The following is a 12027-nucleotide window of genomic DNA, read 5'->3' as shown; positions in this document are numbered from 1 at the left end:
TGTTTAGTAACAGTCATTTATAAAGGTAATAAATGGATGATGTGCCATTAAAAGTTTATATATGTTGTTTTTTGGATGATGAATTACCTATTTTGTTATCTTGTTGAATGGCGTGTTGAAAGTTATCTGAGTTGCATCACTTCACTATCATGAAATAAGACAGCTTGGTGCCCAGAATTACATAAATACTGCATATATCCGAGATATCATCAATGAATTAAGGTTTATAACGTTGTGGAAAAAGAGATTGCTAAAAGTCTGCGGTGACAGATTTAAACAATAACAATCCCCTCACATTCACACTGAGCTCTGCAGGACAATTAATTGCCACATAACCTTTAACACCGTCTGTATAAACCAGAGAACAACATGTTGGCTTCAATCAGCAGAGAACTTCATCACGGGCTAGATTAGGAACTGCTGCCATTAAGGCAGAGGACAAACTGCAGATGGAGTGATCCATTATTCAGAGCAGAGCCTCTCAAGTATCAGGCTCTGACAGCCATTTGTTAGATTAACTCTCACTTGTTTGCATTTGGACAAAGGAGGATTCTCGCTGGAAAACGTATGGGCTAATTGGAAAGTGTTACATTTCATCCTATACACACAGCAGGCTCTTTTTTGGAGATTTACGTACAATGGTGGTTCGGCGTTCATATTCAAAAAAAGGTTTAGAGTACTCATTTGTTTTTGTAGTTTTTCAAGGAGGGGGAGGATCTACCGGGCAAATGTCACAGGTGCAGCCCCTGCCATTACGTCCAGGTTTCCCCCCTTTTTGTTGTTTTAACAAACAATGAAACACTCAAAGTGAGCAGAATACAAAGCAAAGGAGCAGGAAAGTAAAGTAAACTGAAGGCACAAGCATGGCCGGTGTCACTAATGACGGCTCTAAAGTGCTCGTTAAAGCCTTTTGTCCTCTCAAGTGTGGCTGCTTCTGGACTGAACAAGTGATTTCAGATTCAGCTACATTTGCCAGACTTCTAATTTGGACATTGTAGTAAAAAAAATGTTTAAAAAATGCCAATGCTAATGAAGCAATGCACTCAGCTCTATTGTGTATAGCTGCGTGGGTGTTGAATATAAAACCGTATGAATGGTTACAGATACAAATCAAACATTTCTAATTTTCTTTTGAGTGGACTTTTAAAACAAGCTGTGTTAATTCTGCATGATGTATTTAACCTTGCACTTAATTAGGGCTGCAGATGATTTAATTGGTTTAATCAGTGTTTAATCTCTTGGTTATTTCCTTGATTAATTGATTGATTGTTTGTTCTGTTAAATGTTAGAAAATCATTGTTTCCTGAAGCTCGGATGTTGTTTACAGTCTACAGATATTCATTTTACTATCATAGAGGACACATTCACATTTAAAGAGCTGAAACTAGATTGTTTTTGTATTTTTTTATTAAGGGAAATGACTCAAAATGATTAATCAGTTACCAAAATAGCTGGCGATAAATCATTGAAGCTCATAATTTCAACATCAGAGCTGCATTTGTGACGAGAAAGCAGTGAATCTTACTTTTAAATGTACTCATAAGGCTCAACAGCTCCCTCCCTTCCTTGACTCGAGGAGTCAAGGAAGGGAGGGAGGAAGAAGGAAGGAAGGAAAGAAGGAAGGAAAGGAGGGAGGAAGGAAGGAAGGATGGACGGAGGGGAGGAAGAAGGAAGGAAAGGAGGAGGGAAGGAAGGAAGGAAAGGAGGGAGGAAGGAAGGAAGGAAGGGAGAAAGGAAGAAGGAAGGAAGGAAAGGAAGGACGAAAGAAGGGAGGATAGGGAGGGAGTAAAGGAAGGAAGGACGTAGGAAAGGAGGGAGGAAAGGAAAGAAGGAAGGGAGGACGGAGGAAAGAAGGAAGGAGGGAGGGAGGGAGGGAGGGAAGGAGGGAGGGAGGGAGGGAGGGAGAAAAGAAAAGAGGAAGGGAGAAAGGAAGGAAAGAAGGACAAAGGAAGGGAGGAAGGTAGGTGGGAGGAAAGAAAGAGAGAAGGAGGAAGGGAGGAAGGAAAGGAAGGAAGGAAGGAGGGAAGGAAAGAAGCAAAGAAGGACGGAAGGAAGGAAGAAAGGGGGATGGAGGAAGGAAAGAAGGAAGGGAGTAAAGACAGAGGAAGGAAAGACAGACAGAAGGAAGGAGGGAGGAAAGACAGACGGAAGGAAGGAAGGGAGGAAAGAAGGAACAGTCAAAACAGACGGGGTGAATTTGACCCGGTAAGTTCTGTCCATCATTGCATTTTACCTGCTTGCCTTTGCGCTCACACACACTTAAAATAAATGAGTATAATCAGTCTAAACTAATGCTGCACACTGCTCAGGATAAATGTAAAGCAGGTTGTATAAGAATGAATTCCTTTACAATCTACTGTAACAGAGCGAACACCCTGCTGTGCTACTGTATAGGATCAGAGTTAAAGGACATGGAAGGGGGTTACTCCAGTTCATCACACTCACAGATTGCGTTTCGTCTGTGTTTTAATCCAATTTAAATCCCGCTAACCAAACACAAGCAAATCTCTTCAACAACATTCAGGGTGTCAAGTGCAACCCCTCGAAACACAATGAATGAAGGAGCGGAGGTTAAAGCTAAAGCTGTGAATGCTGAGCTTACTCCGCTGTACGTACAGAAGCGAGTGCCAAAGCTGGTTTTTGAGGACATTTTACAGACTAAAGTGGTCCAAGATGTGAATGGTAACGAGATTGTAAAGGTGTAAAGGGAGGAGGAGGGGGGGGTTAGGGGTTTTGTATGGTTGAGTGTACTTGTGTTCACTCAGAGATGATTGTAGCGTGTATTCATGTTTTTGTAGCCAGACGTGATGATTTGCATCTCAATTAAGCAAGCAAAACTTTATTTATAAGACACATTTCATTCCAAGGGTAAACAGAAAAGAGGAAAGGAGGAAGGAAGGGAGGAAGGAAGGTAGGGAGGAAGAAGGAAGGAAAGATGGAAGGAAGGAAGGAGGGAGGAAGGAAGGTAGGGGGGAGCAAAGAAGGAAAGAAAGAGAAGGAGGAAGGAAGGGAGAAAGGAAAAGAGGAAGGGAGGAAAGAAGGACAGAGGAAAGAAGGAAGGGAGGAAGGTAGGGGGGAGGAAAGAAGGAAGGGAGGGAGGAATGAAGGAAGGAAGGAAGGAGGGAAGGAAAGAAGGAGGGAGGGAGGAAGGAAGGACAGAAGAAAGGGGGATGGAGGAAGGAGGGAGGGAGGAAGGAAGGACAGAAGGAAATGAGGAAAGAAAGAGAAGGAGGGAGGGAGGGAGGAAGGACAGACAGAAGGAAAGGAAGGACGGAAAGAAGGAAATGAGGAGAGAAAGAGAGAAGGAGGGAGGGAGGAAGGACAGATGGAAGGAAAGAAGGAAATGAGGAAGGAAGGGAGGAAGGAAAGAAGGAAAGAAGGAACAGTCAAAACAGATGGGGGGGAAATTTGACCCGGGAGGACGACACAAAGGTTAAATGATCAAATACAATTACATGTACACATATGATAATTAAAAGCAGAGCTGAAATGAAATGTGCTTTGTTTTACTGCATTTAAACATATATTGCGTCACTTGCGTCACACTAAACCTACGAGAAAATTAAATTCCATAACATTTCATCATCTTGACAGTTGAGGAAAATGAAAGCACTTTGACACTTTGCAGAAAAACACTGCAGACAGATTTAAGTGTGCCAGCAATGACAGATAATAATGAAATATATAAAAAAGGAGCCTCTCTTCTTCCCTTGACCGGATTTGAATTCTGTAGCTCCGGTGATTGCTGTGAATGGTAAACACACAGAATAGAAGCCCCAGGTGCTATGGGTCTATTCTCCTACAGTCTGCAGAGGGGGAAATAGATTCATATAGAAGGGCCATTATCCATCTGTCCAACCTTGCACTCATTCACGTATTCATCCATCCATTCTCCGGGCCAGATGTCCTTTCTCCTCTGGCTCCTTTTTTACGACCCCGGCCTTACTGGGGAATTACGCTCACATTGGACGAATCCGCAGTATTCGATTTATATCCGGCGGTGGCAACGCTCGGTGCCAATGCAGGAAGTATGGAGAAGGTACAGCCAAAAGTAAAAGCTCGGGTGGTGGACGGGTGTATAATTACTGTGTTTGACTGGACACTGGAGGCCGGGGGTTTGGCTTTTAATGTGAAAACACTTCAGTCTGCAGATTAAAAAGTTGCCTAACCTTAAAGTAAAAAGGTTGTATTTTTCACCCACAACTGGCAAGACTCCATGGGTTCATCCACCACTTTTAGTCCAGACTAAATCTTCACTACTTTTTTAGAAATGTTCTCCAAAAGGATGAAGTATAATAACTTTCCCCCTAATTTTCCTCCTAACTTTCCATCATCAGGTCAAATGTCTTTGGTTTCATGACCCAATACCAACAGAACTAATGACGCTCCAGTTTCCATCAGCCTCACATGTACTTTCCAATTGGTGCATGTTGGTAAATGTTAGTCTGTTTTTACATTTAAAGCTGTAAAATCATCATATACACATTTCATCTAGGTGGACTTTGACTAATGTGATCCTTAATACACAAAAATGGAAATAAAATGCATCATTTCCGTTCATTTTTGTGCAGCTGATGTCCAAATTTGACTTATTTTATCATAACAAAATTCATAAATCAGCATTCAAACATGTTGAATTCTTCAAATTCTATAAAATGAATAAATAAATAAATAGATTACACTCTTCATTAAGGATTAATCAAACATTTATTAATGACTGATGGGGGAATTTATGAATGTTAATTGGTGCAGAGACTAATTTTGAGTCAGAATATGAACAGTATGTGAGGGTTAAACGAAGCTGGTGACCATGATAAATATTATACCTGTAAAATCAGTGCAATATCAATATCAGACTCAGGTATATTATCATTCTGAGAACACCAATATCTATCCAGTTGTTGCTGTAACACTGTAAATTTCCCCATTGTGGGACTAATAAAGGATTATCTTATCTTAACACAGTCATTGTGGACATGTTAAAGTTAGATTAAGGAGACTATGAACACTTATTGGTGTGTTTCTTGTATAATATGATGAGACATTTTTTACCATTATCTTCTCTTTGAATTTAAAATGTGTCCTTTTTTCGTTTTTGGTCTGTTTTGTACTTTAAATGTTGTTTTTGAACCCTCCTTTTGTCTCCTCATCAACTGTGCAACTTTTGTCCTCTCGGGTCAAAAGGTATAAACTATCACCCAATTCTGTGTCAGACCTTTTTAACCAACTTCACTCCAACTTCTTACCACAGGTTGCAACAGAAAGGTTAAAGTACTGTGAAAAATCATTAAGGTGTTATATTAGTACAGGCTTGAAAACAGCTGAATCTTATCTATAGACACAATGTACAATAAATCTAACCTTGCATGCACACATGCTGTAGATTAGATAGACATTTTTGAGCTAGTAGACACATTTTAAGCAGTGAGAAGCACAATCAGTAGCATTATAGCATCAGCTGCTGACTCACATCTACATGCCTCCCACCTATCCTGGATGTGACCTGAAACACTCACTTTATGTCTTCTTCCAACCCTCTAAAAACTGTGGGAAAATCTGGTTAATTGGTATCCTTCGGAGACGGACACAATTTGAATTCCAAACCACCAAATAAATCATGCATGCGTGCACTGACGACTTCAATAAAGGGACTGAAAAACCAACACGATTCAATGCAGCGTTAATTCATTAGCAGGTGACAGCTCTCAATAATGATTAGGCAGCGGATGGAGCTTATTTGCTTGAGAGAAAAGAGAGTCTTCCTAGAAAAATTGAAGGGGAAATGAAACAGTGCCATGAACGACACCAGCATGTAATTAAACATCAACTCATACTCCCACATGCTAAAATGTCATAGCCGAGTACACACACACACACACATACACACACGTACACACAAACACACAAACGTCGATAATGGTTTCAGAGAAAAAGCAGCAGTCTCATATGCGGGTGCTGCAGCGTCGTTTGCACTTAAAATAAAGCTTTATTTTCTACCACATGCTCTCCCACAATGTGCATATGCTGGGTTTAAATACTATGAAAAATTTGTCACTCTCACAGCTGGCATTTTTCTGCATAGATTAGTAGGACTGAAATATCTTTATGACATGCATTCATGCACTCGCTCAGCACAAATTTTCAAGTCAGCTTGTGCAAAGACTCGAGGAGAGGAAGGAGAAATCTTTTGAATTGTAGCTGAAATCTGTGCAAGCGAGAAATACCCATCATATCATATCTACTAGTTTAAAACTGTATACAGATATGATGAGGAGAAAGAGCATTATCCATTCTCCGGGCCAGATGTCTTATCTATATGTGCATCCACCATATGTTGGTGGTAGCTGTGGTGTAAGAGGGATAATGTACAGTGAGCCGTGGATTACTGGGAGAAAAAAAGGGGAAAAAAAGACAGTTTACAGTGTGCAGCATGTCCTGATTTACCCTGTTTATCCTGCTGTGATGATAGCAATGCAATGCAAAATATCGCTTATGAATTACATTTAACATCATTACCACTGTAAGTGAAAGGAAGCACAGATTTAGTTCAATCATATGAAGAAAAGTAGAGTGAAATATTTTATTTAGACTAATAGCTTAGGGTTAAAATGTCAAACTGGTATTCCCGGTTTGTGATTTTTTGAAATTGTAGTGAAAAAGACCAATAATAATTGATTAAGTGTGGGTTATAAATTAATAAATGAATATATAATAAACAAAATGTGCATCACAAGTTCCCAGATTCCCAATTTTAGTAACTGTTCAACCATTTAAAGCTTTTATCAAGCAATACATGTTAAATAGTCTCAAGTTCCAGCTTCTAAAATGTGATTATTTGCTGTTTTTCTATATTTTATAACCTTATACACTGAATATTTTGGAGTTTTTGGGGCTGTTTGTAAGACAAGATGAAACATTTTGAGATGTTCTTTTGGAACTCTGTGGATTCATTATTGCTGTTTTTGACATACAAACCTAAACAGTTAATTGATTAATGAAAAAAGTATACAGAAGTTGCTTCAAATTACTCTATTTGTCATTAGAAAAAAAAAATCAAATTACAATTACATAGAACAGAAAAGAAAGAAAGTTGTCATATTTGATCAGCTGGAGCAAACTTAGTGGATTAAATGTATTATCAAAATAGACAAATTGGGGTTTTTTTGGTAATTTTTTATTACAATTTGAACATAATAAAATATTTAAAAACAAAACAACAATAACAATCAAATGAAAAACAGCAGACTTGTGCAACAAACTCAATAAACAAATCCTCATACATATAAAATGAATGAAATATTACATGTTTTAAAAATAGCAGGAAGAAGTATACATTATTTATTTATTTAACCTTTTTCTCAATAAACTCATTAATGCAATGTATAACCATTTATCCCAAGTCTATGTACAACCCTATACAGTACCATTGAACTCAACTCAACTCTATTGACTAATTGATTAATTGGCACATTATTCCAGTGCTAATCAGCATTATTATCACTATTATAATTTCTCTATTTCTCTGACAGATATTATAATATAACTATTAATGTCATGTTATTACAGCATCTCCAATTTCTTATCTAGTCTTATCCAACGCAAGGTGGACTGGACTGATCTCTCCTTCCCAAAGGCAGCATGAATAGGGATGAGGAGGAGGATGAGGATGAGGAGGAGAACCAGGAGGAGGAGGAGGATGAGGAGGAGGAGTGAGTGTGCTTGAAGCTCAGTGATAAAGTAGATAAATAAGGAAAGCAGCAGATGTTTTGCATTTCGCATATCTCAGCCATCCCGACATGTGTTTCAGTGTGTGTACAGTTTGTGCTTTACAGTGGTGGTCCTGTAGAGAGCGGTAGATAGTTTTAATAAGTGGTCACACACACACACACACACACACACACACACACACACACACACACACACACACACACACACACACACACACACACACACACTCACGCGCGCATACACATACAGAGAGAGAGAGAGAGAGAGAGAGCGAGCTGCCCTTACTGTACTGTACATAAACGGAGGGAGGAGCGACTGTGTAGTATTTCTTTTTGGTTCTTTCTCTCCCCCCCTCTCCCTCCTCCTCCTGTCTTTGCAGCCCATCCAAACGCTATTGGAAAAGCAGCAAAGAAGGGGTAAAAAAAAAAAAAAAGAAAAAAGAAAAAAAAAGGGGGCAAACAAACTACTCATTTTTCGCGCAATAGCTTTTTGCAAAGGAAGGAAGGAAGGAAGGAGGGGAGATTATTTGACGGTACGAGCACGGCGCAGCACCTTTTTCTCTCTCTTTTTTTTTTCTTCTTTTCTTTTTTGCTGCTTGCGGAGGCTCGGAGAGAGAGAGAGAGAGAGAGAGAGCGAGAGAGCGCGCGAGAGAGAGGAGAGAGAGAGAGAGAGAAGAGAGAGAGAGAGAAGAGAGAAGGGGGGGACGTGTAGTCATCCAAGCTCCGCCGATATACACTTGTGCAGAAATCGGAGGAGCCCCTGCTGCTGCTGCTGACCTTCTCCCGCTTCATTTCCGCCTAATGCCCGGCACATCCAACCCGAACAGCGTGGGGGGAAACCGTGGACGGTAAGTGTCGCTTATGGACGCTCTTTTTTTTTTTGCCTTCTTCCAAATTCAAACCGGGGGCAAAAAACAGAGCGCGCGTGCTGTATATGTATGTGTGTATGTATGTCTTATATGTGTGTGTGTGTGCATGCAGTTGTTTTGCCGGGGCATTTGGAGGGGGGTGGGTGGGTGGGGGGGGGGGGGAGAGAGTATGGCCCTGGGTTGGGGGTTTGGACAGATCAGATCAGCAGCCAAGGTACACACGGTGTTACAGTACAGCACGGGGGAGGCAGGATCTAATCTTGTTGGTCTGCAAGCCATTCCGCCACAGTGTTGCCTTGTTGACGTATTGCTCCGGTTTGTGGTCGCTGTCAATAATAATGTTAACACAGGCCGGATATAACTGCACGGGCGATAACGGTGCAGTGCAGGGGTTTTCTCTCTCTGTCCTTTTTTTGTTGGGTGTATATAGTGCATATATGTGTGTGTCTCTCTCTCTGTGTGTGTGTGTTGTTAGTGGGTGTGTGTGGTGTGTGTGTGTGTGTGGCAGCACTTTGGGCCTGAACTTGGATGTATGCCTGCTGCACACTCCTCTGGCGCGCATGCACATGTGCACAGATAGACTGATCGATAAAGATCTCCGGCTTATAATACAGCCAATAATACTCCTATAGGGAGCCTTTAGTGGCTGTTGGTACTCAATATCGATTTAGTTATTTGACCCTAATTTGCCCCCCCCCCCCTCCCCCTTTCCCCCCTTATCTCCTAGAAATGTTGTAGAAGTGACTTTTTGAGATGTTTACCTGTCAATGTGCTTCATGATAAAAGGATAGAGTAGTTTATTGTCATAGAAGCTCAAATAGATAAAGAGAGTTAAAGTTTAGAAAATCTCTCTCTCTACTCTCTCTCTCTCTCTCTCTCTCTCTCTCTCTCACACACACACACACACACACACACACACACACACACACACACACACACACACACACACACAACACACACCACACAGTCATTACAGATGCTGCTTGTATTGCACTTGCTTAAAGGTAGATATAATATTGCACATAGTAGAATTAAATAAATAAGGATATTGCACTTTATAGCACAGGATTGTCTATGATGATGCTTTAATAGCAGCATCCTTTATTGCAGTGTACAGTATAACAATGGCTGTATAATGTTTACAACAAGTAACTAAGGTAAGGCTATGAAAGAAGAAAGTCACCCTTTAAAGAACTTTCTTTTAGGAACACATCCTTCTGCACGTAACACATAATTCATGAATTTCTGGAAAAACATAGTGCACAATAGACTCAGCCCAACACAATAAAGGGTGTACTTTTTTTGGTTAACGCTCAAAGACAACATTGCCCCAGGAGAGCTTGCTCCTTGACATGATTTGCACTGACTAGGAACTGAGATGCTAATGTTGCCAAGAAACACTAAAAAAAAAACCTCAAAAAAAACCACAGCTTTGACTGATGGCTGGACACTGTGTCATTCACTCTTACCCTGCAAAAAAAAAAAAAAAAAGTCCACCCACAGTGAAAATAATCTCATTGCTTGACTGAGCACAGCAGATCATGGACTATATAATGGTGACATTCCTGCATGGTGGTAGTGTGTGTGTGTGTGTGTGTGTGTGTGTGTGTGTGTGTGTGTGTGTGTATATTTGCAGCTGTTTGTGTTTGGGAGCCTTCATCGCCCACATTAGGGCGCTGTAATAATTAAATCACTCACAATGTAAGCACTCTCTTCAAAGCCCCCCCCTCCCACTTGTGTTCATTTTGCCACTAGATAGATAGAAAGTGGACAAGCTTGGCAGCTGAAGTCTGGTTTCATAGCTGGATGTATTGAAAGCTGTAAATAATTGAAGCTTTGTATTAGTTTTTAGCTACATTTATTACAATATTTCACAGTATTTACATTAAAACAGGAGGAAAACATCTTTATTAGAGCCTTTCTCTATTCAACATCTTGTAGTAATGAAACCAGACACAACAGATAAAGTGAAGTTATACATTTAGAAGCATATTTGCATACAGATCTATGTCTATTTCCAGTGAAAAGGCACCTGGAAGTTTGCATACACTATTGTTATTTAATAATGTGAACCTTAGCAGGATTTTATGCAAAAGAAAATGTGCTACCGAATGAAATAAAAGCTGATATAAGTTGGTAGTGTATGCCCCCAGATGCCCACATGTTCATTAATCATTAGCTGTGCAGCTTACATCGCGGTGTTCTCTCCCTGGGTTGATTATTAGCTCGGGACAAATCCACCGTTCAAGTATAAACATTTTCTCGAAGGATACGATTTTAGTGAAGAAGGCAAAAAAAAACCCCAAAAACAACCTGTGTGATCAACCAAAGACAGTCTGTAGGAGATAAAGTCATCAACATTTAGATTTTTCCCCCCTTTTTTTCTCCCTTTTTTATTGTGAGTAGTTTTCCATGTGTAGTAGGAAATAGGAAATGCTGGATTTGCTTCCTGACTGTGTGATGTAACAGGATTATACATGAGAGAACACAGAGAAGGTGGTTGGGTGTAGCCCCATGTGACCCGGTCTATATCTCTCTTCCTTCTTTCCTTTTTTTTTTTTTTTTTTCTTCTGCTCCTTCTTCTCTCTCTCTCCTCTGGCGGGGGTAGCTTGGGGCTCCTTTAGGGGGCCAGAGGTGACCTTCTTCGCTCTCTCCCGGCAGCAGAGTACCCCAGCGGGCCTCTCTCTCTCTTGTCTCTCTGTCTCTCTCTCTCTCTCTTCTCTCTCTCGCTCTCTCTCTCTCTCTCTCTGTCTCTCTCTCTCTCTTCTCTCTCTCTTGCTCTCTCTCTCTCTCTCTCTCTGTCTCTCTCTCTCTCTTCTCTCTCTCTCTCTCTTGCTCTCTCTCTCTCTCTCTCTCTGTCTCTCTCTCTCTCTCTCTCTCTCTCTCTCTCTCTCTCTCTCACTCTGTCTCTCTCTCGGTTTTGTGACCCCATTTCTGTCTGGCCTCTCTCTTTTCCTTTTCCTTTTTTCCTTCTCCTTCTCTTCTCTCTCCTCACCACCACTACTACCACCTCCTCGTTCCTGCTCACATCCCCTCCTCCCTCCTCCCTCCTCCCTCCTCCCTCCTCCCTCCTCCCCCCCCTCGGTGGGGCCGCAGAAACATAGAGCGTTCACTTATATAACCTCGGCCATGCAGCTGATGTCCTTGTCTGTATCTGCTGTATAATGATGTCAGAGCTGTCTAGAGAGGCAGAGGGCATGCTGGGTAGGCCAATATGTCAAGAGCTATTCCTGAACAGAGAACGGGCTAGTGGGTTGATCCTAGGATTTTCCTCTCATTTCCTCCCCTTTTTTTTTTTAGCCCCCGTTCCTCCCCCCACCACCCCCCACCCCCCACCACTCCAATCCACAATATTTATGTCGCTGTAGAAACAATGGCTGATCGGATGGTTTTGTTTTTCTTGCTTATTTGTGAATCCGTCCGTCAAAATT

At 41.1% G+C, this 12027-nt stretch overlaps 2 protein-coding genes across 2 annotated transcripts in view; one reads left to right on the top strand and one right to left on the bottom strand.

Moving 5' to 3' along the window:
* The window catches only part of nbr1a (NBR1 autophagy cargo receptor a), a 504698-nt gene that overhangs the window by 21229 nt on the left and 471442 nt on the right, over positions 1-12027 (bottom strand). The window lies entirely within an intron of this gene.
* thrab (thyroid hormone receptor alpha b) overlaps positions 8204-12027 on the top strand; it is a 140131-nt gene continuing 136307 nt past the window's right edge. Inside the window, exon 1 of the mRNA XM_062442041.1 lies at positions 8204-8575. The gene's annotated coding sequence lies outside the window, so the exon portion shown is untranslated. The remainder of the gene's footprint in view (positions 8576-12027) is intronic.

The sequence above is a fragment of the Scomber scombrus genome, chromosome 21 (genome assembly GCF_963691925.1).
Source record: "Scomber scombrus chromosome 21, fScoSco1.1, whole genome shotgun sequence".
NCBI lineage: Eukaryota > Metazoa > Chordata > Actinopteri > Scombriformes > Scombridae > Scomber > Scomber scombrus.
The sequence above is the reverse complement of the archived record's forward strand: the minus strand, read 5'-3'. Positions and strand labels throughout refer to the sequence as shown.